Source organism: Arachis hypogaea, chromosome 15, assembly GCF_003086295.3.
Source record: "Arachis hypogaea cultivar Tifrunner chromosome 15, arahy.Tifrunner.gnm2.J5K5, whole genome shotgun sequence".
In the NCBI taxonomy this organism is placed as follows: domain Eukaryota; kingdom Viridiplantae; phylum Streptophyta; class Magnoliopsida; order Fabales; family Fabaceae; genus Arachis; species Arachis hypogaea.
The window spans coordinates 127,243,043-127,269,676 of record NC_092050.1 but is presented as its reverse complement, the minus strand read 5'-3'; the positions used below and the strand labels follow the sequence as shown (position 1 = coordinate 127,269,676).

The 26,634-nt window shown below is 38.3% G+C and overlaps 1 protein-coding gene and 1 non-coding gene across 2 annotated transcripts in view; both read left to right on the top strand.

The window, feature by feature from the left end:
* LOC112747143 ((-)-isopiperitenol/(-)-carveol dehydrogenase, mitochondrial) overlaps window positions 1-26,634 on the top strand; it is a 39,791-nt gene that overhangs the window by 4,350 nt on the left and 8,807 nt on the right. The gene's annotated exons all lie outside the window — the stretch shown is intronic.
* On the top strand, window positions 10,502-10,610 carry LOC112752756 (small nucleolar RNA R71). Its single transcript, XR_003177174.1, has one exon. It is a non-coding gene; the product is annotated as a small nucleolar RNA R71 (small nucleolar RNA).

Below are 26,634 nucleotides of genomic sequence, written 5' to 3'. Positions count from 1 at the left end.
TCAGAGTTTGTTGATGTGGTACGTTAAATAACATCATAACACATACCTAGTAGTCCTAATTGACTATTAATATGATTCGTTTATGAAAGTAGATCAAATCAACCCTAAATTATAATATTCTAATGCTTTAAGTTTTTTCCTCAATTAGGTTTTGATTTGATCTAATTTCATAAACTTATTATGTTAATAGTTAATTAAGATATCTAAGTGTGTGTTGTGGTGTCACTTAACGCGTTACATTAGTAAATTTTGACACCATCAACAAAGAAAAGGACAGAAAGACTAACATGACTAATTTAAAATCTTTAAAAGACGAATTTGATTAAAAAAATCTTTTGCAGACCCATTTGGAGAACAAGTGATCTTTCAGGAACTATTTTGACTAAAACATTTGTTTCTCGTATTCTTGAATTGAATCAAATAGTCATCGATCGACTTAGATTTTTCCCTTCTCACTGTGAATAAACCAGACAATGTTACTTTCATTTCACCTCTAAAGAATTGATCATGAAAACTTCTTTTTAACTGAACCTAGATATGAATTGAGTTAGGTTGCAAGTTTGAAAACCATGTAAATGCATTCTTTGTCAGAGAAGAGAGAAAATATATCATTTCAAATATTCATTACTAGCTAATTCATCAATTTTGATTGTGTAACGAGCTATGTGCTCGATCGTCGATTCTCTACTTTCTCCTGCAAACTTAGTGAGGGATTTGAGAGTTTTGACTCTCCTGGAGAGTTCGGCTTGCAAAACATAATCTGAAAAGAGAGATATAAAATAGAGTTGATTTGTCACCCATATATTTAACCCTGTTCTATTTAAAATCCGTTCGACAACTTGTGTTATATTCTGACCATAAGCTTGAGCAGCATTGCTTGGTCTCGCCTCATTCAACATTCTATTTGGATCATCTCTTCTATTTAACATTAGAGGCGGATTATTAACCTGCATCCTAACTATTGGTAGTACAAACGGTTGATTGATTGCTCCTACGATATCATCGACACATAGCTATCTACTCTATCCTTGTATTATTATTTTTCATTATAAGATTTAAAACTGTAGCCATTTGCTGTGCAAGCGTATTGACCAAATCATGATGGCTATCCTCAATTTATTGTCTAAGCACAGCCAAAGATTCGACCGTGTTAGGAGATATTGTTCTGACAGGAACTTGTCTCGACATCTCTGAAAATATGGAGGCACTGGTGCGCGAATTGTGAACTCGCACAACTTAACCGGCAAGTGCACCGGGTCATCCAAGTAATATAGGTGCTCATAGCATCGCTTGTAGCGGCGTTCCATCTGATCCAGGCTGGTAAAGAGTCGATGCACCAAATGATAAACGGGCTCAGGAGCAGGTGGAGGTGCAGTGGATGGGGATGGGGCGGTGGATGCTGAAGGGACAGCTGAAGAGGTGGCTGCCTCAGCAGAATCAGGGAGGAAAGGTGGCCTGTAACCAAATTCCAGAAACTTCCTGCTGTGAGGAATGATCTTCTTGCACTCTGCAGCAGTCGGCTTCGCATCGGCCAGCTCCCAAGGCACGTCAGCTCGGCGGCCTAGCTGGGTGATCAGATAAGGGAAAGGGAGAGCGCCTCTGACATGGGCCCTGGCCATATAATACCGGATAAAATGTGGAAGATACAGGTCCTTACCCTCCATCACACACTAGATGAGGGTGATCATAGCAGCGGGCAGCTCTGTCTCATGAGTGCTCGGCATCACATAGTTGCTCAGAATCTGGTGCCAGAGCCAAGCCTCATCATTCAAATATATCAGCTTGATTCCCTTAGGCATCACTGTATTATTTCCCATGACCCATGGGACAGTCGGATCAACGGCTATTCTCTGCCTGACAGCATCCCAGTCAAATCTCATAAATCTCATATCCTCTTCAGCCTTTTGGTAACCGTCAGGCTGATCTGACTTAGGCTGAAGGTGGAGGATGTCCTCAATAGCTTCCTCAGTGACTAAAATCTGTTTTTCTCTGAGGTGCACTGCATCCAGGAAAGTCTTGAAATAGTTACAGTAAAATTTTCTGACCCAGGAAGCATTGACCTCTGTCAAGTTTCGTTCCAAGAAGAACCAGCCTCTCTATTTTATCTGTTCGGAGGTGTACTGCTGTAGTTCTTCTGGAATTTTTAGAGTTCTTTCCAGGTACAGGTTCCTGGAAGTGCAAACACTGGATACTTGAGCTCACAGTATCTGTTTGCAAATTTAACTGGATCTGTGGCGGTGAGGAGCTGGTCAGCCTTCTCCTGCGGGGTAAAGTGCTTTTTCCGCCAGGAGTCGTCATGGAGGATATCCAAAATAGTGTTGGAGGATTCTCCTCGTTTTTGTTTGCCAGTGGTTTCCTTTCCTTTTCCTTTCCTCACGGGATCAGACATCCTGAAAAGCAGAAATAGCAGGATATAATTGAAGACTAAAGCAGGAAAACAAGTAGGCCAATAGGATTTATCAATGTAAGCATAAAGGCAAACGAGCAATAGAATTATGAAATGAGTTAAATATATGTACATTTTGGACTGTTTGTGAGTGAAAAATCTGAGATGAAAAATCACAATCCAAAATATATTATAAGTGGAATTCATGTTAATTAGGAAAACAGTAATCATGCCTTGAGTTAGAAAGTTAAAGTAGTTAGTTAAAAACCGAAAAGAGAAGTTTGAAAGTTAAAATGGTTAGGAGTGAAAAAGGAGGAGTTAAAGTAAGTGGCATGAGAATGGTTTCTTAGTTAACAAGAATTGCCCAAACTTGAAGAATAAGCAACTCATATTCAAGCAAGGATTGCAAGTTATTGATGATAATTCATATAGAGGAAAGAGGTGTAAAATGAGAATGAAATCATCAATAAGCAAATGGAAACTCAAAGAACCATAAAGAATGAGAATGCTAGCCCGTGCATTCATGAATTGATTTGGTTGTAGCCATGTAATGCAAAATACGGAATTTCCAAACTCAATACATGAATGGTGTAGAATAAAACAATTTGCAGAAAATTGGGCAGCATTCTGGCTAAAATTGGATGTTCCCAGGTAATAAACAGCAGGGAAAATTAGTTCATATGAAATTAAATAGTGTTGAAAAGGTGAATATGGTGTAATAGCAACATCAAGCATGAAAGAATAGCATATGAACATGACACCATCACAGCTAATTCAGAATTGGCAATCAGATAAAAACATGGAGCAAGAACGGTGCAATTATCATGCCTAAATCCACTAACCACATCCTAGCTACCTAACCACCTAGAATCCACTACAAACATGCATCTCTAACTATCCTAATTTGAACAGAAAAAATAAGCAACTAACTAACTAATGAGGCATGCGTGATTAGGGCAAAAAGAGGTATGACGCGGTCGCGTGATGGACCCGATCGCGTAAGTTGGGTAAGAGATGAGTGACGCGGACGTGTGAGGCATGCGAACGCGTCGCTGTGAATTGTGCTAGACGCACAGTTCCAGCGTCATTTTGGCGCAACTCTCTGTTTCCATTTAGGGGGCCATAATATCCACGCGACGCGGACGCGTCGCTCACGCTTTCGCGTGGGATGAGTGTTGTGCAAGTGACGCGTTCACATCAGAGACGCGAACGCGTGGGCCGTTTTGTGCTAAACGCACACTAGCCGCATGATTCCAGCCCAACTTTCTGGGTGTTGGATCTTGACGCCGATTTCCAGTTCACACCCACGCGTAGCCTGCGCGCTCGCGTGGGGTGATCTTTTTTTTATGCAGTATGCAGAATGCAATGAATGTTATGCACAATTCCAGGTTCAATCAAAATTCAAAAACAGACTAAAATGGAAAAGGAACGATCATACCATGGTGGGTTGTCCCCCACCTAGCACTTTTAGTTAAAGTCCTTAAGTTGGACATTTGATGAGCTTCCTGTTATGGTGGTGGTGAGCAGAAATTGTGATTACACTTTAATTATGTAAAATTCATCGCTCTTTCTTTCTCTGGTAATGGCGCCAAAAACATGATGCCACTACCATGGTTCACAACTTCGCACAACTAACCAGCAAGTGCACTGGGTCGTCCAAGTAATACCTTACGTGAGTAAGGGTCGAATCCCACGGAGATTGTTGGTATGAAGCAAGCTATGGTCACCTTGTAAATCTCAGTCAAGCGGATATAAAATAGTAATGGAGTTTTCGAAAATAATTAATAAAATAGGGATAGAAATACTTATGTAAATCATTGGTGAGAGTTTCAGATAAGCGAATAGAGATGCTTTCGTTCCTCTGAACCTCTGCTTTCCTGCTATCTTCATCCAATCAGTCTTACTCCTTTCCATGGCTGGCTTTATGTGATACATCACCACTGTCAATGGCTACTTTCGGTCATCTCTCGGGAAAATGATCCAATGCCCTGTCACGGCACGGCTAATCGTCTGGAGGCATCACCCTTGTCAATGGCTTCATCTTATCCTCTCAGTGAAAATGGTCAACGCACCCTGTCACAGCACGGCTATTCATCTGTCGGTTCTCGATCATGCTGGAATAGGATTTACTATCCTTTTGCGTCTGTCACTACGCTCGGCAATCGCGAGTTTGAAGCTCGTCACAGTTATTCAATCATTGAATCCTACTCGGAATACCACAGACAAGGTTTAGACTTTCCGGATTCTCTTGAATGCCGCCATCATTCTAGCTTACACCACGAAGATTCTGATTAAGAGATCTAAGAGATACTCATTCAGTCGAAGGTAGAACGGAAGTGGTTGTCAGGCACGCGTTCATAGGAAATAATGATGATTGTCACGTTCATCACATTCAGGTTGAAGAGCGAATGAATATCTTAGAAGCGAAATAGGATGAATTGAATAGAAAACAGTAGTACTTGCATTAATCTTTGAGGAACAGCAGAGCTCTACACCTTAATCTATGGAGTGCAGAAACTCTACCATTAAAAATACATAAGTGAAAGGTCCAGGTATGGCCGAGATGGCCAGCCCCCAAAACGAGATCACAGGATCAAAATATAATCCAGGATGTCAAATACAATAGTGAAATGTCCTATTTATAATAAACTAGCTACTAGGGTTTACAGAAGTAGGTAATTGATGCATAAATCTACTTCCGGGGCCCACTTGGTGTGTGCTTGGGCTGAGCTTTGAGTGTTGCACGTGTAGAAGTCCTTCTTGGAGTTGAACGCCAGTATTTGTGCCAGTTTGGGCGTTCAACTCTGGTTTTGGATCCTTTTCTGGCACTGGACGCCAGAATTGGGCAGAGAGCTGGCGTTGAACGCCAGTTTGCGTCATCTATTCTTGGCCAAAGTATAGACTATTATATATTGCTGGAAAGCCCTGGATGTCTACTTTCCAAAAAATTGGAAGCGCGCCATTTCGAGTTCTGTAGCTCCAGAAAATCTACTTTGAGTGCAGGGAGGTCAGAATCCAACAGCATCAGCAGTCCTTCTTCAACCTCTGAATCTGATTTTTGCTCAAGTCCCTCAATTTCAGCCAGAAAATACCTGAAATCACAGAAAAACACACAAACTCATAGTAAAGTCCAGAAATGTGAATTTAACATAAAAACTAATGAAAACATCCCTAAAAGTAACTAGATCCTACTAAAAACATACTAAAAACAATGCCAAAAAGCGTATAAATTATCCGCTCATCACAACACCAAACTTAAATTGTTGCTTGTCCCCAAGCAACTGAAAATCAAGTAGGATAAAAAGAAGAGAATATACTATAAATTCCAAACTATCAATGAAACATAGCTCCAATCAAATGAGCGGGACTTATAGCTTTTTGCCTCTTGAATAGTTTTGGCATCTCACTCTATCCATTGAGGTTCAGAATGATTGGCATCTATAGGAACTCAGAGTTCAGATAGTGTTATTGATTCTCCTAGTTCAGTATGATGATTCTTGAACACAGCTTCTTTATGAGTCTTGGCCGTGGCCCTAAGCACTTTGTTTTCCAGTATTACCACCGGATACATAAATGCCACAGACACATAATTTGGGTGAACCTTTTCAGATTGTGACTCAGCTTTGCTAAATTCCCCAATTAGAGGTGTCCAGGGTTCTTAAGTACACTCTTTTTTTTGCTTTGGACCTTGACTTTAACCGCTCAGTCTCAAGTTTTCACTTGACACCTTCACGCCACAAGCACATGGTTAGGGACAGCTTGGTTTAGCCGCTTAGGCCAGGATTTTATTCCTTTAGGCCATCCTATCCACTGATGCTCAAAGCCTTGGGATCCTTTTTATTTACCCTTGCCTTTTGGTTTTAAGGGTTATTGGCTTTTTGCTCTTACTTTTTCTTTTTCTTTCTATTTTTTTTTTCGCCTATTTTTTTCTCTTTTTTTTCTGCAAGCTTTGTTCTTTGCTGCTTTTTCTTGCTTCAAGAATCATTTTTATGATTTTTTAGATTATCAAATAACATGTCTCCTAGTCATCATTCTTTCAAGAGCCAACATATTTAACATTTATGAACAACAACTTCAAAAGACATATGCACTGTTCAAGCATACATTCAGAAAACCAGAAGCATTGTCACCACATCAATATAATTAAGCTAAGTTCAAGGATAAATTCAAAACTCATGTACTTCTTGTTCTTTTGAATTAAAACATTTTTTCATTTAAGAGAGGTGATGGATTCATAGGACATTCATAACTTTAAGACAAAGTTACTAACTACTAATGATCATGTAATGAAGACACAAACACAGATAAGCACTTAACATAGAAAATGAAAAAAACAGAAGAAATAAGAACAAGGAATGAATCCACCTTAGTGATAGTGGCGTTTCCTTCTTGAGGAACCAATGATGTCCTTGAGCTCTTCTATGTCTCTTCCTTGTCTTTGTTGCTCCTCCCTCATTGCTTTTTGATCTTCTCTTATTTCATGAAGCATGATGGAGTGCTCTTGATGTTCCACCCTTAATTATCCCATGTTGGCACTCAATTCTCCTAGGGAGGTATTGATTTGCTCCCAATAGTTTTGTGGAGGAAAGTGCATTTGAGGCATCTCCGGGATCTCATGGTGATGAGCTTCATACGCCTCTTGAGCTCCATGAATGGGCTCTCTTGCTTGCTCCATCTTTTTCTTAGTGATGGGCTTGTCCTCTTTAATTAGGATATCTTCCTCTATGTCAATCCCAGCTGAATTGCATAGGTGGCAAATGAGGTGAGGAAAGGCTAACCTTGCCATAGTGGAAGACTTGTCAGCCACCTTGTAGAGTTCTTGAGGTATAATCTCATGAACTTCCACCTCTTCTCCAATCATGATGTTATGGATCATGATGGCCCGGTCTATAGTAACTTCAGACCGGTTGCTAGTGGAAATGATTGAGCATTGAATGAACTCCAACCACCCTCTAGCTACAGGCTTGAGGTCCAATCTTCTTAGTTGAACCGGCTTGCCTTTGGAGTCAATCTTCCATTGAGCTCCTTCTACACATATGTCCATAAGGACTTGGTCCAACCTTTGATCAAAGTTCACTCTCCTTGTGTAGGGGCGTGCGTTCTCTTCCATGTTCGCCAACCTCACATTTTCCGGACTAAAATCCAAGTATTTCCCCCGAACCATTGTAACATAGTTCTTTGGATCCGGGTTCTTACTTTGATCATGGTTCTTGGTGATCCATGCATTGGCATAGAACTCTTGAACCATTAGGATGCCGACTTGTTGGATGGGATTTGTTAGAACTTCCCAACCTCTTCTTTGAATTTCATGTCGGATCTCCGGATACTCATTTCTTTTGAGTTTGAAAGGGACCTCAGGGATCACCTTCTTCTTGGCCACAACATCATAGAAGTGGTCTTGATGGGCTTTGGAGATGAACCTTTCCATCTCCCATGACTCGGAGGTGGAAGCTTTTGTCTTCCCTTTCCCCTTTCTAGAGGATTCTCCGGTCTTAGGTGCCATCAATGGTAATGGAAAAACAAAAAGCTTATGCTTTTACCACACCAAACTTAGAATTTTGCTCGCCCTCGAGCAATAAAAGAAAGAATAGATGAAGAAGAAGAAGAAAATGGAAGAGAGGGAGAGTGGGAAGTGTTTCGGCCAAGAAGGGTGTAGAGGGGTGTGTTGTGTGAATTTGGTGAAGAATGGAGGGCTTTATATAGGGAAGGGAGGGGGGAAAGGTTTCGGCCATATGGGTGGGTTTGGGTGGGAAATTGGTTTTGAATTTTGAAGGTAGGTGGGGTTTATGAGGTAGGTTTATGGGGAAGAGTGGATGGATATGAGTGGTGAAGAGGTGATGGGGAAGAGAGATTGAGGTGATTGGTGAAGGGTTTTGGGGAAGAGTGTTTATGGGATTGTGTGAAAGAGGGGTGAGAAGAAGTGAGTGGAGGTAGGTGGGGATCCTGTGGGGTCCACAGATCCTGAGATGATCCTGTGGGGTCCACTGATCCTGAGATGATCCTGTGGGGTCCACAAATCCGGAGGTGTCAAGGATTTACATCCCTGCACCCATTAGGCATGTAAAATGCCCTTGCACACAACTCTGGGCGTTCAGCGCCAGGTTGGTGCCCATTTTGGGCGTTCAACGCCCATTTGTTGCCATTTCTGGCGTTGAACGCCAGAACCATGCTTGTTCTGGGCGTTCAGCGCCAGAACCATGCTCTGTTCTGGCGTTGAACGCCAGGCAGATGCTCCTCCAGGGTGTGATTTTTCTTCTGCTGTTTTTGATTCCGTTTTCAATTTTTATATTTATTTTGTGACTCCTCATGATCATGAACCTATAAAGACATATAACTAAGAAAAATATAGTTAGATAAATAAAAATTGGGTTGCCTCCCAACAAGCGCTTCTTTAATGTCAATAGTTTGACAGTGGGCTCTCATGGAGCCTCACAGATGTTCAGAGCATTGTTGAGACTCTCCAACACCAAACTTAGAGTTTGGATATGGGGGTTCAACACCAAACTTAGAGTTTGGTTGTGGCCTCCCAACACCAAACTTAGAGTTTGACTGTGGGGGCTTGGGTTGACTCTGCTTTGAGAGAAGCTTTTCATGCTTCCTCTCCATGGTTGCAGAGGGAGATCCTTGAGTTTTAAACACAAGGGAGTCCTCATTCCATTGAAGGACTAGTTCACCTCTGTCAACATCAATCACAGCTCTTGCTGTGGCCAGGAAAGGTCTTCCTAGGATGATGGATTCATCCTCTTCCTTTCCAGTATCCAGGACTATGAAATCAGCAGGGATGTAAAGGCCTTCAACCTTTACTAACACGTCCTCTACTTGTCCATATGCCTGTTTTCTTGAATTGTCTTCCATCTCTAATGAGATTTTAGCAGCTTGCACCCCATAGATTCCCAGTTTCTCTATTACAGAGAGGGGCATGAGGTTTATTCATGAACCAAGGTCACACAGGGCCTTAAAGATCATGGTGCCTATGGTACAAGGTATTATGAACTTTCCAGGATCCTGTCTCTTCTGAGGCAATGTCAGTTGATCCAGATCACTTAGTTCATTGATGAACAAGGGAGGTTCAACTTCCCAAGTATCAATGCCAAATAATTTGGCATTCAGCTTCATGATTGCACCAAGAAACTTGGCTGTTTGCTCTTCAGTAACATCCTCATTCTCTTCAGAAGAGGAATACTCATCAGAGCTCATGAATGGCATAAGGAGGTTTAATGGGATCTCTATGGTCTCTAGATGAGCCTCAGAGTCCTTTGGTTCCTCAGAGGGAAGCTCCTTATTGGTCACTGGACGTCCCAGGAGGTCCTCCTCCTTGGGATTCACGTCCTCCTCTCCTTCTTTGGGTTCGGCCATGGTGCTTATGTCAATGGCCTTGCACTCTCCTTTTGGATTCTCTTCTGTATTGCTTGGGAGAGTACTAGGAGGGATTTCAGTGATCCTTTTACTCAGCTGGCCCACTTGTGCTTCCAAATTTCTAATTGAAGACCTTATTTCATTCATGAAACTTACAGTGGCCTTAGATAGATCAGAGACTAAGTTTGCTAAATTAGAAGTATTTTGTTCAGAGTTCTCTATCTGTTGCTGAGTGGATGATGGAAAAGGTTTATTATTGTTAAACCTGTTTCTTCCACCATTATTAAAGCCTTGTTGAGGCTTTTGATCCTTCCATGAGAAATTTGGATGATTTCTCCATGATGAGTTATAGGTGTTTCCATAAGGTTCACCTAAGTAATTTACCTCTGCTATTGTAGGGTTTTCAAGATTATAAGCTTCTTCTTCAGAAGATGCCTCTTGAGTACTGTTGGATGCAGCTTGCATTCCATTCAGACTCTGAGAAATCATATTGACTTGCTGAGTCAATATTTTGTTCTGAGCCAATATGGCATTCAGAGTATCAACTTCAAGAACTCCCTTCTTCATAGGCGTCCCATTATTCACAGGATTCCTCTCAGAAGTGTACATGAACTGGTTATTTGTAACCATGTCAATGAGTTCTTGAGCTTCTGCAGGCATTTTCTTTAGGTGAATGGATCCACCTACAGAAGTATCCAATGACATCTTTGATAACTCAGATAAACCATCATAGAATATATCCAGGATGGTCCATTCTGAAAGCATGTCAGAAGGACACTTTTTTGGTCAGTCCTTTGTATCTCTCCCAAGCTTCATAGAGGGATTCACCTTCTTTCTGTCTGAAGGTTTGAACATCCACTCTAAGCTTGCTCAGCTTTTAAGGAGGAAAGAACTTAGCTAGGAAAGCCTTGACCAGCTTATCCCAAGAGTTCAGGCTATCCTTAGGTTGAGAGTCCAACCAGATTCTAGCTCTGTCTCTCACAGCAAAAGGGAAAAGCATGGGCCTGTAGACTTCAGGATCTACTCCATTAGTCTTAACAGTATCACAGATCTGCAAGAATTCAGTTAAGAACTGAAAAGGATCTTCAGATGGAAGTCCATGAAACTTGCAGTTCTGCTGCATCAGAGAAACTAGCCGAGGTTTCAGCTCAAAATTGTTTGCTCCAATGGCAGGAATGGAGATGCTTCTTCCATGTAAATTGGAATCTGGTGCAGTAAAGTCACCAAGCATCCTCCTTGCATTATTATTATTTTCGGCTGCCATCTCCTCTTCCTGTTCAAAAATTTCTGAAAGGTTCTCTCTGGGTTGTTGTAATTTAGCTTCTCTTAATTTTCTCTTCAGAGTCCTTTCAGGTTCCGGATCTGCTTCAACAAGAATATTCTTGTCCTTGCTCCTGCTCATATGACAAAGAAGAGGGCACAAAAAAAAATAATAGAGTTCCTTTATACCACAGTATAGGGATTCCTTTGTGAGTGGAAGAAAAGAGGGAGATAAAGAATGTAATGTAATGGAAGAAACACAACTGTGAGGAGGGTAGAGATGTGAGATGAGATGTTAGTAGATGAATAAATAAATAGAATAAGATGGGAGAGAAGGAATTTTCGAAAATAATAATTTTTTTTTTGAAAAAGAGTTAGTGATTTTTGAAAATAGTTTTTGAAAAATGTTAGTAATTTTCGAAAAATTTTGAAATAAAAAATAAAAATAATTAGTTAATTAGAAAGAAATTTTTGAAAAAGAGGGAAGATATTTTCGAAAATTAGAGAGAGAGAGTTAGTTAGGTAGTTTTGAAAAAGGTAAGAAGCAAACAAAAAGTTAGTTAGTTAGCTGAAACAAATTTTGAAAAGATGAGAGGTTAGGAAGTTAGAAAAGATATTTTGAAATCAAATTTTTGAAAAAGATAAGATAAGAAGATATTTTTGAAAAGATATGATAGAAATTAGTTTTTGAAAAAGATTTGATTTTTAAAATCACAATTAATGACTTGATTCACAAAAAATCACAAGATATGATTCTAGAACTTAAAGTTTGAATCTTTCTTAACAAGTAAGTAACAAACTTGAAATTTTTGAATCAAAGCATTAATTGATGATGTTATTTTCGAAAATCATGTGATAAAAATAAGAAAAATATTTTTGAAAAATATTTTTTGGAATTTTCGACAATAACTAAGAAAAATGAAAAAGATTTGATTTTTGAAAAAGATTTTGAAAAGGATGAGATTTTTAAATTGAAAATTTGGTTTGACTCAGAAAACAACTAGATTTTAAAAATTTTTGAAAAAGTCAACTCAAATTTTCGAATTTATGAGAGAAAAGAGGGAAAGATATAATTTTGATTTTTTTTGAAATTTTTATGATGAGAGAGAAAAACACTAAAAAGATGCAATGCATGAAATTTTTAGATCAAAACATGTGATGCATGCAAGAATGCTATGAATGTCAAGATGAACACCAAGAACATTATGAAGATCATGATGAACACCAAGAACATATTTTTGAAAAAAATTTTTTTAATGCAAGGAAAACATGCAAGACACCAAACTTAGAATTCTTTAATGCTTAGACACTAAGAATTCAAGAATGCATATGAAAAACAAGAAAAGACACAAAACAAAAAATCATCAAGATCAAACAAGAAGACTTACCAAGAACAACTTGAAGATCATGAAGAACACTATGAATGCATGAGAATTTTCGAAAAATGCAAGATGCACATGCAATTGACACCAAACTTATAACATGACTCAAGACTCAAACAAGAAACACAAAATATTTTTTTGATTTTTATGATTTTCTAATTTTTTTGGATTTTTATTTTATATTTTTCGAAAATTATTTAGAAAGAAAGAAAAATAAGGATTCCAAAATTTTTAATATGAATTCCAGGAATCTTGCATTCTTAATTTAAAGCTTCAGTCTAGGAATTAGATATGGCTCACTAGCCAGCCAAGCTTTCAATGAAAGCTCCGGTCCAAAACACTAGACATGGCCAATGGCCAGCCAAGCTTCAGCATGTAATTCAGACATGACATGCCTGACATACCCTACAGTCGTATAATAGCTGATGGTTGGAAGCCTCAGTCCAAACGAATTTAGACATGGCTTTACAGCCAGCCAGGCTTCACATGCTTCATGAAACACTAGAATTCATTCTTAAAAATTTTGAATCTAAAATTTTTTTCGAAAACAGGTGAGAAAATTTTGAAATATTTTTGAAAAGAAAACAAAAAGAAAATTACCTAATCTGAGCAACAGGATGAACCGTTAGTTGTCCAAACTCAAACAATCCCCGGCAACGGCGCCAAAAACTTGGTGCGCAGAAATTGTGATTACACTTTAATTATGTAAAATTCATCGCTCTTTCTTTCCCTGGTAATGGCGCCAAAAACATGATGCCACTACCATGGTTCACAACTTCGCACAACTAACCAGCAAGTGCACTGGGTCGTCCAAGTAATACCTTACGTGAGTAAGGGTCGAATCCCACGGAGATTGTTGGTATGAAGCAAGCTATGGTCACCTTGTAAATCTCAGTCAGGCGGATATAAAATAGTAATGGAGTTTTCGAAAATAATTAATAAAATAGGGATAGAAATACTTATGTAAATCATTGGTGAGAGTTTCAGATAAGCGAATAGAGATGCTTTCGTTCCTCTGAACCTCTGCTTTCCTGCTATCTTCATCCAATCAGTCTTACTCCTTTCCATGGCTGGCTTTATGTGATACATCACCACTGTCAATGGCTACTTTCGGTCATCTCTCGGGAAAATGATCCAATGCCCTGTCACGGCACGGCTAATCGTCTGGAGGCATCACCCTTGTCAATGGCTTCATCTTATCCTCTCAGTGAAAATGGTCAACGCACCCTGTCACGGCACGGCTATTCATCTGTCGGTTCTCGATCATGCTGGAATAGGATTTACTATCCTTTTGCGTCTGTCACTACTCCCGGCAATCGCGAGTTTGAAGCTCGTCACAGTCATTCAATCATTGAATCCTACTCGGAATACCACAGACAAGGTTTAGACTTTCCGGATTCTCTTGAATGCCGCCATCATTCTAGCTTACACCACGAAGATTCTGATTAAGAGATCTAAGAGATACTCATTCAGTCGAAGGTAGAACAGAAGTGGTTGTCAGGCACGCATTCATAGGGAATAATGATGATTGTCACGTTCATCACATTCAGATTGAAGAGCGAATGAATATCTTAGAAGCGAAATAAGATGAATTGAATAGAAAACAGTAGTACTTGCATTAATCTTTGAGGAACAGCAGAGCTCTACACCTTAATCTATGGAGTGCAGAAACTCTACCATTAAAAATACATAAGTGAAAGGTCCAGGCATGGCCGAGATAGCCAGCCCCCAAAACGAGATCACAGGATCAAAATACAATCCAAGATGTCAAATACAATAGTGAAATGTCCTATTTATAATAAACTAGCTACTAGGATTTACAGAAGTAGGTAATTGATGCATAAATCCACTTCCGGGGCCCACTTGGTGTGTGCTTGGGCTGAGCTTTGAGTGTTGCATGTGTAGAAGTCCTTCTTGGAGTTGAACGCCAGTATTTGTGCCAGTTTGGGCGTTCAACTCTGGTTTTGGATCCTTTTCTGGCGCTGGACGCCAGAATTGGGCAGAGAGCTGGCGTTGAACGCCAGTTTGCGTCATCTATTCTTTGCCAAAGTGTGGACTATTATATATTGCTGGAAAGCCCTGGATGTCTACTTTCCAACGCAATTCGAAGCGCGCCATTTCAAGTTCTGTAGCTCCAGAAAATCCACTTTGAGTGCAGGGAGGTCAGAATCCAACAGCATCAGCAGTCCTTCTTCAACCTCTGAATCTGATTTTTGCTCAAGTCCCTCAATTTCAGCCAGAAAATACCTGAAATCATAGAAAAACACACAAACTCATAGTAAAGTCCAGAAATGTGAATTTAACATAAAAACTAATGAAAACATCCCTAAAAGTAACTAGATCCTACTAAAAACATACTAAAAACAATGCCAAAAAGCGTATAAATTATCCGCTCATCAGGTGGCTTGTGCTTGAATTCATCCAGAAATCTCCACCAATGTTTGGAATGCCAACAGCCTCCGGGGTCCCAAACAAGGCACGTAAAGCCCTTGAGCAGTTTTAAACAGGTTCTCAGGCTTCTGGGGTGTTTAATGTCAGAACAGATTCCAGGATCCCAAACATTACTTTTACACCCATTTGTGTCTTGATTTGCATTTTTCCAGCCGGGTGATAAGTAATCGGGATTCTCACTGTAGTGACCAAATAGCTTCCGAGATCCATACAATTGAGCTTGGCACCAATCCTTGCGCCTCAAATTAAAGTGTGAAACCTCATTGAATCTTGCATACCAACTCTGAGTGCGAGTCATTTCCCTTTTGCTCTTAAAGCCGCAAAGAGCTCTAAGCTGGCCATCTGTTTCAAGTAAACCATATTTAAGTGGAAAAGTAAAGATAAAAGCTAAGGATCTTACCCACTTGAAGTTTGTATTGGGTGGTAATGGCTTTGGGGTAGGTGTTTCCAGTGGTTTTACAAGCTCTACTCCCTTGTGGTCTTCTGTAAATTCTTCCACTTCCTTGCAAACTTTTTCAATTTCAACCATGTGACGATCAAAGTCCTCGATTTCTTCCTCAACATCACTCAAGTCATAAGTTAGAGGTTGAGAAAAATCTACCTCAGCATCATCTTTGTATTCACTTGGGGAAGATTCTTCTATCTCAAAGAATTCACTTGCGGATGCAAGTTCATTACTACGAGAATTTGACTTGTGATTATCATCATCAAGGAAACTTGCGTCATGGGTTATTCTGTCTAGTTCTTCATAAAATACCCACTTTGGGGGTCGTGCACTATCCTCCTTGGCATCAATTGTAACGTCCTTGATGGAATTTTTCACAATTCTGGATTTTCATGGAGGTTCAGCGTCTCTTAAGTCTTCAATCAACTCTTCTTCTTCTTGGATAATTTGGGCTTCCTCTAATTGTTCCAGAAGAAAGTCATGCTCCTTACTGTCTACTGGAGTTTCCAGTGTCTCCTTCATGATACGTTCTTCATTAGATTCTCCACATGAAGTCAAGAGGATTCCTTGAGTGCCCGAACGTCTGGAAGATAATTGATTTATTGCTTGCTCCAATTGATGAAGGGTTGCGTGAAATTGATCTACTGTTTCCTTGAGGCGAGCCTGTGATTCTTGAGTTGATGGATATGGACATGGTACATAAGGAAGTGGTGGTTCTTGGGAGTAATTGGATTGGAATTGGGGTGAATAAGGATCATACAGTGGTAAATAGTGAAAAAGAGCTTGTGAGTGTAGTGGTTCAAAGCTGTGTTGAGAGGGTGGTCTATGAGCACAGGGTGGGGCTTGTTGGTAACTACCAAGGGGTCCATCATATCTATCAGCTTGGTATGCATTGTAGAATGGTCCTTGTCCATGATATCTTGGAAGGTGTTGTTGCCTAAAGGGTTGATCAGATCCTCTTGGCTCCATCCATTTTTGATTGCTTTGACCGTGATGCATAGTCCTGTTATAGCTTCCACTCCTTTCAACAAATTTAGAACTAAACTCAAAGCGAGAGGGGTGAGAACTCATAGTAGCTAATAGAAGTAAAAAGGGAAAACAAAAACAAATAAACAAGTAAAAGAAAAATATTTACAATAACCAATAATAAGGCACACGTTTGCAATTCCCCGGTAACGACGCCATTTTGAAAGAGCGAAACTCTCGCGCGATCTAGAATTTTCACAAATAAATTTGCATTGTAAGTATAGCTTTTAGACCGACAAGAATTCCTTTCTTACAAAAGTTTGGTTGTCACAAGTAACAAAATCCAATAAAATTTTATAACCGAAGTATTTAAACCTCGGGTCGTCTTCTCAAGGAATTGCAGGGAAGTGTTCTTATTATTGGTCATGAGTTTTGTAAATTGGGGGTTTTTGAAATAAGGAGCAAGTAATTTAAATGACAAGAAAAATAAATTAATAATAATAAAATCTCTTGGCAAGGTATAAGAATTTGAAATTTCTATCCTAGTTATCCTTATCAGATGTGATGAGAATTGGGTTTTAATCCCACTTAGTTAAGTCAAGTGGACTAATTAGCTTGATCCTCAAGTCCTAGTCAATCCTTGTGGGAAGACTAGCTTTAGAGCGATCTAGATCAATTAGTAATCTGCCAATTTCAACCACTGCTGAGTTTGACAACTCAAGTGTTACCAATTACTTAACCAAAGTCAAAAGGAAGAAAATATCTAAATTAAATTAAAAGTATCCATATAAATAAAGCAAAACAAAGTAAAATCTGAAATACCTCAAAATATATTAAATATAAAACCAATCTAAACAATAAGAGTTCATAAACCAATTTGAGAAAATAAATAAATAGAACATTAAACCTGGAAATTGAGAAGGAATAGTCCTAAATCCTAAGAGAGAGGAGAGAACCTCTCTCTCTAAAAACTACATCTAAATTATGAAAAGTGAATAATGGAAGATCTCCCTATGAATGGATGCATTCTCCTACTTTATAGCCTCTAGTATGTGTTTCTGGACTTGGATCAGGGCCAAAAAGGGTTTCAGAAATCGCTGGATGTTTTCTGCAGTTTTTGCACGTGACGTCTGTCACGCGTGCGCGTGGGTCACGCGTTCGCGTCGTATGCGTGCTGCTCAAGTCACGCATCCGTGTTGTCCATGCGTTCGCGTCGCTGCCTTCTCTTCAAAACTCCATTTTCATGCTTTCCTTCTATTTTTGTATGTTTCCTTTCTGTCCTCTAAGCCATTCCTGCCCTATGAAACCTGAAAATACTTAACACATGAAAATATGGAGGCACTGGTGCGCGAATTGTGAACTCGCACAACTTAACTGGCAAGTGCACCGGGTCATCCAAGTAATATCTCAAGTGAGTGAAGGTCGATCCCATGAGGATTGTTGGACTAAGCAACAATGGTTATCCAATTGGCTTAGTTAGGCAAATAGAAAAGGTTGTTTGATGGTATAATTTGCATAAAACAATAAACATGAGAATAAAGAAAGCAAATAAAAGGTTTAGTGTAAAAACAGCGAGAGAGAACAGTTAAGGTTTCAGAGATGTTTACTCTTTCCAGATTAAAAGTTCTTACCAACTATTTTAACAATGCATGATTCATTTCATGACAAACTGTAAATGACTAAACCCTAATCTCTTAGTGATTTAACCTCCTCTAACCTTCATTAACCGCCACTCTCGTGGTCACTTAATTTCGATTAGATGGCTAAATTCAAAACTAGTTTATGGCCACAAAAACCCTAATTACCCAAAGCTAACAGGATTATATGTCACATATTCCAATTAGTTCATGTAATTATCAATTTAGGAGGAATTTGTTTTCAAGCTGTTGTTCAAGCGAGATAACTCTCTCGAGAATCACAAGAACTCATGTAGAATAAGGGTCATACTCTCGTTCCACCCAGATTCATAAGATTAAGAACGAAAACAATTCTTGAAACTGAATCAGTACATTAATTAAAATAAAAAAGCAATAGTCTTAATCCATAGAAATAAACAGAGCTCCTAACCTTAACCAAGGAAGTTTAGTTCCTCATGACTTACAGAAAAAACTAGGGTTCCAAAAAGTGAAACATGTGGAAGAGAGAAGATCCCCCCCAAAGGGTGAATCTTTTCCTTTTATATCTAACCTAATTTGATTCGGAAAATAAAATAAAATAATAAATCCTAAAACTAAAAGATATTGTTTGTAAATAAAAATTATAAAAAGAAAATATAAAATGACTAATAAATGCTAAATCCACTTGAGATTCCAAAAGAGAGTGAATTCAGACTGCCTGGTCTGGCGCTAAACACCAGATGGGTGTTTAGCACCCTTTGGGGACAGAGACATTGCTGGATTTAGGGTCTTACTAGCGCTAAACGCTAGCTGGGCATTTAACACCCAGGGGGGTGCTGCCAGCTGCTCCTTTTCAGCTCAAAACTCAGTCAAATTGCTCTAAATTTCACCTAAAATCATAAAAACACTAAAACAACTCAAAGTAGCATCCAAAGAGGATTTATGCACTAAAATACTATGAAACTAAATAAAATCTAATAAAAAATAATTAGAAAATAAAGAGAAAAAAGGTACAAGATGCTCACGCATTACAACATCAAACTTAAACTGTTGTTTGTCCTCAAGCAACCAAAATAATATAGGACTGAGAAGAGAAAATACTTTAGACTTGAGTTGTCATTTAAGCTCAGGCCTAGTTACTGAGTGGGGTTGATGACACTCTAACTCTGAATAGTCTTGGCATCTAACTATCCTTTGAAGCTCAGAAATATTAGTATCCTTCAGAACTAGAACTCGAATGGTATTATAGATTCTCTTCTTTAGGCTCTAATTGATTTTTGAACACAGTTTTTTCCTTTCTTTTCTTTGGTGTTTTGCACCTTAAGCCTCGTCGTGACTCTAAGTGTTTTATCTTCAAGCTTAACTTAATACAAGAGCACCACAAGCAATTAGCTGGGAAACTCTTTGAGTTCTAATTTTTTTTATTTCTTCCAGACAGTGGTGCTCAGAGCCTTTGACATACTCTGTAACAGCAATTGGTCATGACTTTAAGTGTTTAGTCTCAAGGGTCAGTTGACACTTTCACACCACAAGCATATGGTTAGGGAAAACCACTCTTTTGAGCTTCAGATCAATTTTGACCCTCCTAACCATTGATGCTCAAAGCCTTGGACCTTTTTCTTTTGATTTTTCTTTTTTTATTATTTTTTGCTTTTTGTTTTGCTTCAAAAATCAATCTTTTTCTTATTTCAGAGAATCTATAATACTTCTCTAAGTTCTGGTACCTCAAGAACCAATATTCTCAACTTCAATATCAAATATGCACAGTTAATTTATACATTCAGAAATAGAGATAGTGTCACCACATCAAGGTAACTAGAACAACTATATATATATATATATATATATATATATTTAAAACTCAAATCTCATGCATTTTGCTACTTCTTTTTCTTTTGATTTTTATTTAAGCTCAGTGAGTAATACATGAGAAATCTTTTTAAAATAAACATAAACTAAACAACGAACTAGAATGCAAGAAAATCCTACTTGTAATCATGCAAACTTATAATAGAAAATAGAAAATAGAATGAATACTGAAAAACAGAAGATAAGATAAAGGAAGGGAGAATAAAACTCAACTACCTCAGTCATGGTGACTGTTGCTCCCTCCGGGGAATCCTTTCTGACGTCTCAGGTCCTCTAGCTCACGCTTCTACCTCTGTTGCTCCTCTACCAGGTAGTGGAGGTGATCAGAGTGATCCTGATGCTCAATCCTCAGCTGATCTACAAACGATGTCAGCTCCCCAATGGATGTAGTCAACTGATTTCAGTAGTCACAGGAAAGAAAATAGACTCCCTGAGGCATCTCCGGAAGGTCCTGTGGAGGTGGTGGAACTGGCTCATGCTGTGGTCCATGCTTGGGCTTTTTAGCATGAACATGCTCCATATCCATCCTAGTGATCCGTCTATCAATGTTGATTGGGGTATCTCCATCAATGTGAGCTCCAGCTGCTGCACAAAGGCGATAGATGAGGTGAGGGAAAGTCAGTCTCGCAGAGGTGGAGGGCTTGTCATTTATCCTGTAAAAATCCTGAGGGATCACCTCATGCACCTACACCTTGTTGCCGAGCATGATACAGTGAATCAGCACTGTTCACTCAACTGTAACCTCAGAACGGTTACTTGTAGGGATGATGGAGTATTGGATGAAGTCCAACCATCCTAAACCAACTGGCTTGAGGTCGTGCCTACCCAGATGGTATGGTTGACCTCTAGAATTTCTCCTCCACTAAGCTCCAGGGAGGTAAATGTTAGCAAGAATCTGATCCAACCTCTGGTCAGTGTTGGTCCTCCGAGTGTATGAATGAGGAAAGAAAAGAGAAAAAAGAGAAAAAGGGGACGTCGCGGTGGCACTGGGGTGGCCGGCGGCGAAGCAGAACTGGGGGAAGGGAGAAGAGGGGATATTGCGGTGGTTGAAAAGAGAAGAAAAGAAAGGGGTGAAGTGTGGTGTTGTGCGAATTAGGGCTCGCACAAGGGGTCTAATTTTTGAATTTGTGCGTACGTATCTGCCATGTGTATTCATGAGTTGACAAGCGTTTGCCATTGATGCATATGCAAGATATACGCACAAAAACATAATGGTTCTGGAATGACATCGTGCGTACGCATGATATGAATTTTTTCTTAAGATATTAAGCCTAAAAAGGGTTTTCTAACCTAAATTTAACGTCCTAAAACCAAATTCAACCTCAAAATTAACCAAAGACTTAGTAAATACAATAAAAATAAGCCTAAAAAGAGTTTTCTAACTTAAATTTAACATCCTAAAACCAAGTTCAACCTCAAAATTAGACTTTTCAAATGCAACAAAAATAAAAAGCTAAATTAAGTAAAGTATGTAAACAATTTATTTTTCCATTCTTTTTGAACATAATCAACCTAAGCATGACCAAGAGCATAAACAAGACTTCTTAACCTAAATATTTATATTCTCAAACAAATTAACAGGATTTCTAACTCTTAAAAACTATACAACTATTTAAACATGCAATTCAAATTGAAAATCTACCAAATCAAGCTAACAGCTAAGAGAAATATTTACAAGAGTTATAAAAAGAGATGGGTTCACTACAAGAAAATATTCATTTTGCCACGCTTTTAAAGCGTAGCGATAACTTTTAGTCACACTTTTCGAGCTACCGGCACACTTTTGAAAGGGTCACATCTACAAACGTGTCAGTTGCTCTATTACCACGCTTTTGGTGACCTATAGCCACGCTTTACCTTTTGCCACGCTTTTAAAGATTGCCATGCGTAAAAGCGTGACTATATATGCCAGATATGGCCACACTTTTAAAGCATGCCAAGAGAGAGATATGACCACGCTTTAAAACGTTCCAAGATTGAGAGAGATGACTACACTTTTAAAGCGTGCAAAGAGAGATATGGCCACGTTTTTAAGGCGTGGCTTGCTAACTAGAACCTGAAAGCGTGGCCTCTTTCTTTGTCAAATTAAAAAAAACAAAAGAGAAAATAAGAAAATATAAAAAGAATTGATTTTTTTTATTAATTTTCATGAATTATTTACATGCTACTATAATCGGTGAAACATCTTAAAAGATGACTCTCAAACTTCATTCTTAATGCAAATCCTTCCTAAATCAGCTGCAAGTTCTTCCATCACCGCTTTTACTACGTCCGGTGCCATATCTGTCTTCCCAATCAATATTGTCTTCCTGAATCTAAACCCTTCACACTTTTTTGGTTCTCCTTCGAATATCCCGGTCGATGAGTACTCGTGATCCCCGAATGCAAACTCTACACCGTGCACTACAAACAACAAAATTTCAAAACCAAAACCATAAAGCTATATGAGAAATATAGAGTCAAATGTATCAAGAAATATAGAGTCAAATGTATCAAGTTATAATATAATATGATATCATTTTGCAGTGTTAATAAATTAAATATGTCACTCCCACCAGTCACAACCATTGAAATTTTTAGATATTCTAAATTGAAATTAAATTATACGGTGCCTAAGATATTCTAAATTTTTCTACAGCAATCTCCACTAGTCAAAATTGAGTGAGAAATTAAGGCAGCTTTTTAACAAAAAATAAAAGAGGAAAAAGAAAAAAGAGAGTGATGAGGGCACCAAAGCTTCTAATAATAGATAGAAATCAAGTAACATAACTACATTTCAGTATAGAATGGCCAATCTAATAATAATAAAGTCTCATTCTATTAGAAAATGTGGTCAGTGTTAATAAAGAGAAAACCTTTCTGGCACACTTAAGAGAAGTGACACTAAAGCAATATTTCTCATATCGAACAGGTGATATAAAAGAAATTACCATTCACTTGGTTAGGCTATGCACCCTCTTGCACCTTCTACCCATTCTTTTTACTACTGCAGCTGAACTATGAACATTGTTAATACTAAAACTGAAAAGAGAATTCTCTGTCCATGGATGATTTTCACAAAATGTTGGGTAGGTTTCTTCCTAGAACTATTAGAGGGTATGATAATGCAACTATGCATCATGGTATAGTCACTAGGCAGACAATCATACCTTTAAATCTTCTTTTCTTGTTAGCTCTCCTTCTCTTCCTCTATTCCTTTGTAAGCTCTGTTTCTTCTTTAATATCACCCTTTCCTTCAAACACCTCCTCAAGAGCCAGCATAGCTGTATCTGAGACAGCCACAGGTGCAATATGCCCATGAAAAGTGTATCACATTATAAAACACTAGTAGTTGGAAGAAGAATAGATTAAATTGATATTGCAAGATAATAGCTCTTTACTTCTTCCATTGTCCGAGCAGGCACATTAATTTGAATAGACATGTCCTCTATAACCTGTCAAGTTTCAACACAAGCCAATTTAAAAGGCAGAATAGCTAGTGATGTGCATATATATCAAGGGTAACCTGCAGTATGATATAATGCCGGTTTTAAAGCAAAATTGAAATGAGCAAGGGCATCCAATTTCAGTCCAAGTTTCTTGAATAATATGCTTTCCTGATCACAAATAAAAGGCACTCAATAGAACACATCAGAATTCAGAAAAAAAAGAAAAAAAATTACAAAGTAATGGAAGCAAAAAATAATGTAAAGCAATTGAGACTTTCACCTGTTGTTCTGTTCATCTCTAAATAACAATGGCGCAAAAGTGGGGTCTTCCTTCTCATCATACTCTTGCTGTCCACAAGCAAAAACAGTAACTAAAGGTCAATTTTTTATGACAAGACATTAAGAATTAAAAATAGCAAAAGAAATATAGACCTCATAAATTTCTGCAAGTCCCTTCTTGCTTTTATTGTCATCTTGTAATCATCACCAAAATGATTTGCCCAAGTAAGCTACATATCTATAAATACACAACTAAAATGTTTTATGCATCTATTTAAATAAACCAAAAATGAAATTCCATGGAACTCACCAAGTGAATCAACAAAATCTCTTCCAGTTGTGCCTCTATTTCTCTCTTTCATCATCAAAACTTTCCAAATAAACGACTGAAGTCACATTCAGAAAAATATTTAGAACAATAATATATAAACCTATAGAAAATTAGGAATTTTTTTCTTTTTTTTAAAAGAACAGTGTGTGTAAAAAGAAGAAACCTGCTTTCTTCTCTGGTGACTGCTTGGAATCTTGTCTAAAACTTCTTCTTGTCTGTCCTCAAATTCATTGTTCATCTACAAATATTATGCTACAACAAATTGTTACATGCACACAGAAAACACTTAAATTAACAAATAATGAATTAAACAAAGATTTTATTACAAAACTATGTGACAGGTATTATTTAATTCCTCATCATGAGTCAGCAGATACACAAAATGACATTCATATGAAGGAAAAATCCATAGCCTTATAATGCAATCCACCTCCAAACAGCATCAATAACAGTATAATAGAACTAAAGATAAATAAATAAATGAAACCTTAATGTAATTGTTGTTGTAGAACTGAAGAAGACTGTGTTGTGGTGTATAATGAAGCAACAATTTTCCCAATTGATTGTTTCGAGAGTGAGAGAATTGAAGTTACCTAAATTCTATAAAACTAATAATTTATCAATTTCCATGACTCAAGGAATGAAGATTAGCAGCAAGAGAATACATTACATGGCAAGACAACTTTGGTGCCAAAACAACAAACCAAAGTTCATAACTTCATATAAAGCAAAGAAAAGAAGAGAAACGAACCTCTTGAAAACAGTATCAAAAGAACTTGAATTAATAACAACCTCTACAAGAACTTAGTAACCAATTATCAAGGACTCAAAACAGTATCAAATATGTTCCACAAAATCAAAATTATTATCACAACACCAACAAACAATAAGAATCTGAATATTGACATCAAAAAATAAGAAATAACCTAGACTAATTAATTTTAACATATCAATTTTAGGTCATTTACAACCACAAATATAAGAAACAAACAACAATACCAATTATTACCATTTAAATTAAAATGACCTAAAGCCTAAAATAAAATCGAGTTAGACTTAAGTAAATACTAATAACTAGTAAGTAACTTCAAAAATTTTACAGCAACCTCCCTCACCAGCTCCATACTACTTATATCAACTTTTAATATTTGTAGAAAATGGCTCACCAGCAGCAAAGCAGCACTACTGTAGCAGCTGAATGTGTACTACTACGCATCAATGGCAACATGTATGCTCGGACAGCAATCAGCTGGCAGTGCTTCCTGGTGCAGCTATCTTTCTCATTCACTTTTGAGACAGAACTTAGAGCAAAATCCAAAAAGACTTAACTGTATTCAGGAATACATACATACATACAACAACAACAACAACAACAACAACAACAACAACAACAACAACAACAACAAAGCCTTGTCCCACTAGGTGGGATCGGCTACATGAATCAAACGACGCCATTGTGCTCTGTCATGTATCATGTCTACAGAGAGACCGCTTACATGTAGATCTCGTTTGACCACCTCATGGATGGTCTTCTTAGGTCTTCCTCTGCTTTTCGCCCCTTGTCCATCTTCCATCTCATCTACCCTCCTGACTGGGTGTTCTATCGGTCTTCTTCTCACATGTCCAAACCACCTAAGACATGATTCAACCATCTTTTCCACAATGGGTACTACTCCAATTCTCTCCCTTATATCTTCGTTCCTTATTTTATCCAATCGCGTATGACCACTCATCCATCTCAACATCTTCATCTCTGTCACACTCAGCTTATGTTTGTGCTCTCCTTTGGCCGTCCAACACTCCGTACCATAAAGCATAGCCAGTCTTATAGCGGTGCGATAGAATTTACCTTTAAGTTTTAAAATCACTTTTTTGTCACATATAAAACCAGATGCACTCCGCCATTTTGACCAACATGCTTGGATCCTATGATTTACATCCTGTTCAATCTTTCCATTATCCTGTATGATGCACCCAAGATACTTAAAACTTTTAACTTTTTGTAGGATGTTTTCTCCAATCTTCACCTCTATATTAGGGTTTTCCTTTCTCAGACTGAACTTACAGTCCATATATTCCGTCTTGCTATGGCTTATATGCAGACCATACACTTCTAGAGCTTCTCTCTATAAGTCCAACTTCTTATTTAGGTCTTCCCTTGACTCTCCCATAAGGACGATATCATCGGCAAAAAGCATGCACCATGGCACAGGCTCTTGGATGTGCTCTGTGAGTACTTCCAAGACTAATGTGAAAAGGTATGGACTTAAGGATGATCCTTGGTGTAATCCTATACCAATAGAAAATTCTTCTGTCCCACCACCTTGAGTCTTCACACTAGTTATGACCCCGTCATACATGTCTTTAATTGCACGAATATATGCGATTCTTACTCTCCTCTTTTCTAAAACCTTCCATAAGACCTCCCTTGGCACCCTATCATACGCTTTTTCGAAATCAATAAACACCATATGTAGATCTCTTTTATTACTACGATACCTCTCCATCATCCTTCTTAATAGGTATATCGCTTTAATGGTAGATCTGCCTGGCATAAATCCAAATTGGTTCTCTGTTACTTGTGTCTCTTTTCTCAACCTCCGTTCTATCACCCTTTCGCATAACTTCATGGTATGACTCATGAGCTTAATCCCTTTATAGTTTCCGCAACTTTGTATATCCCCTTTATTCTTGTAGATAGGTACTAAGGTACTCTTTCTCCACTCATCAGGCATCTTCTTTGACCTTAAAATCTCATTAAAAAGCTTGGTTAACCAGTTGATGTCTTTTTCTCCAAGGCCCTTCCAAACCTCAATCGGGATATTATTAGGTCCTACTGCCGTGCCATTTTTCATCTGCTTTAGA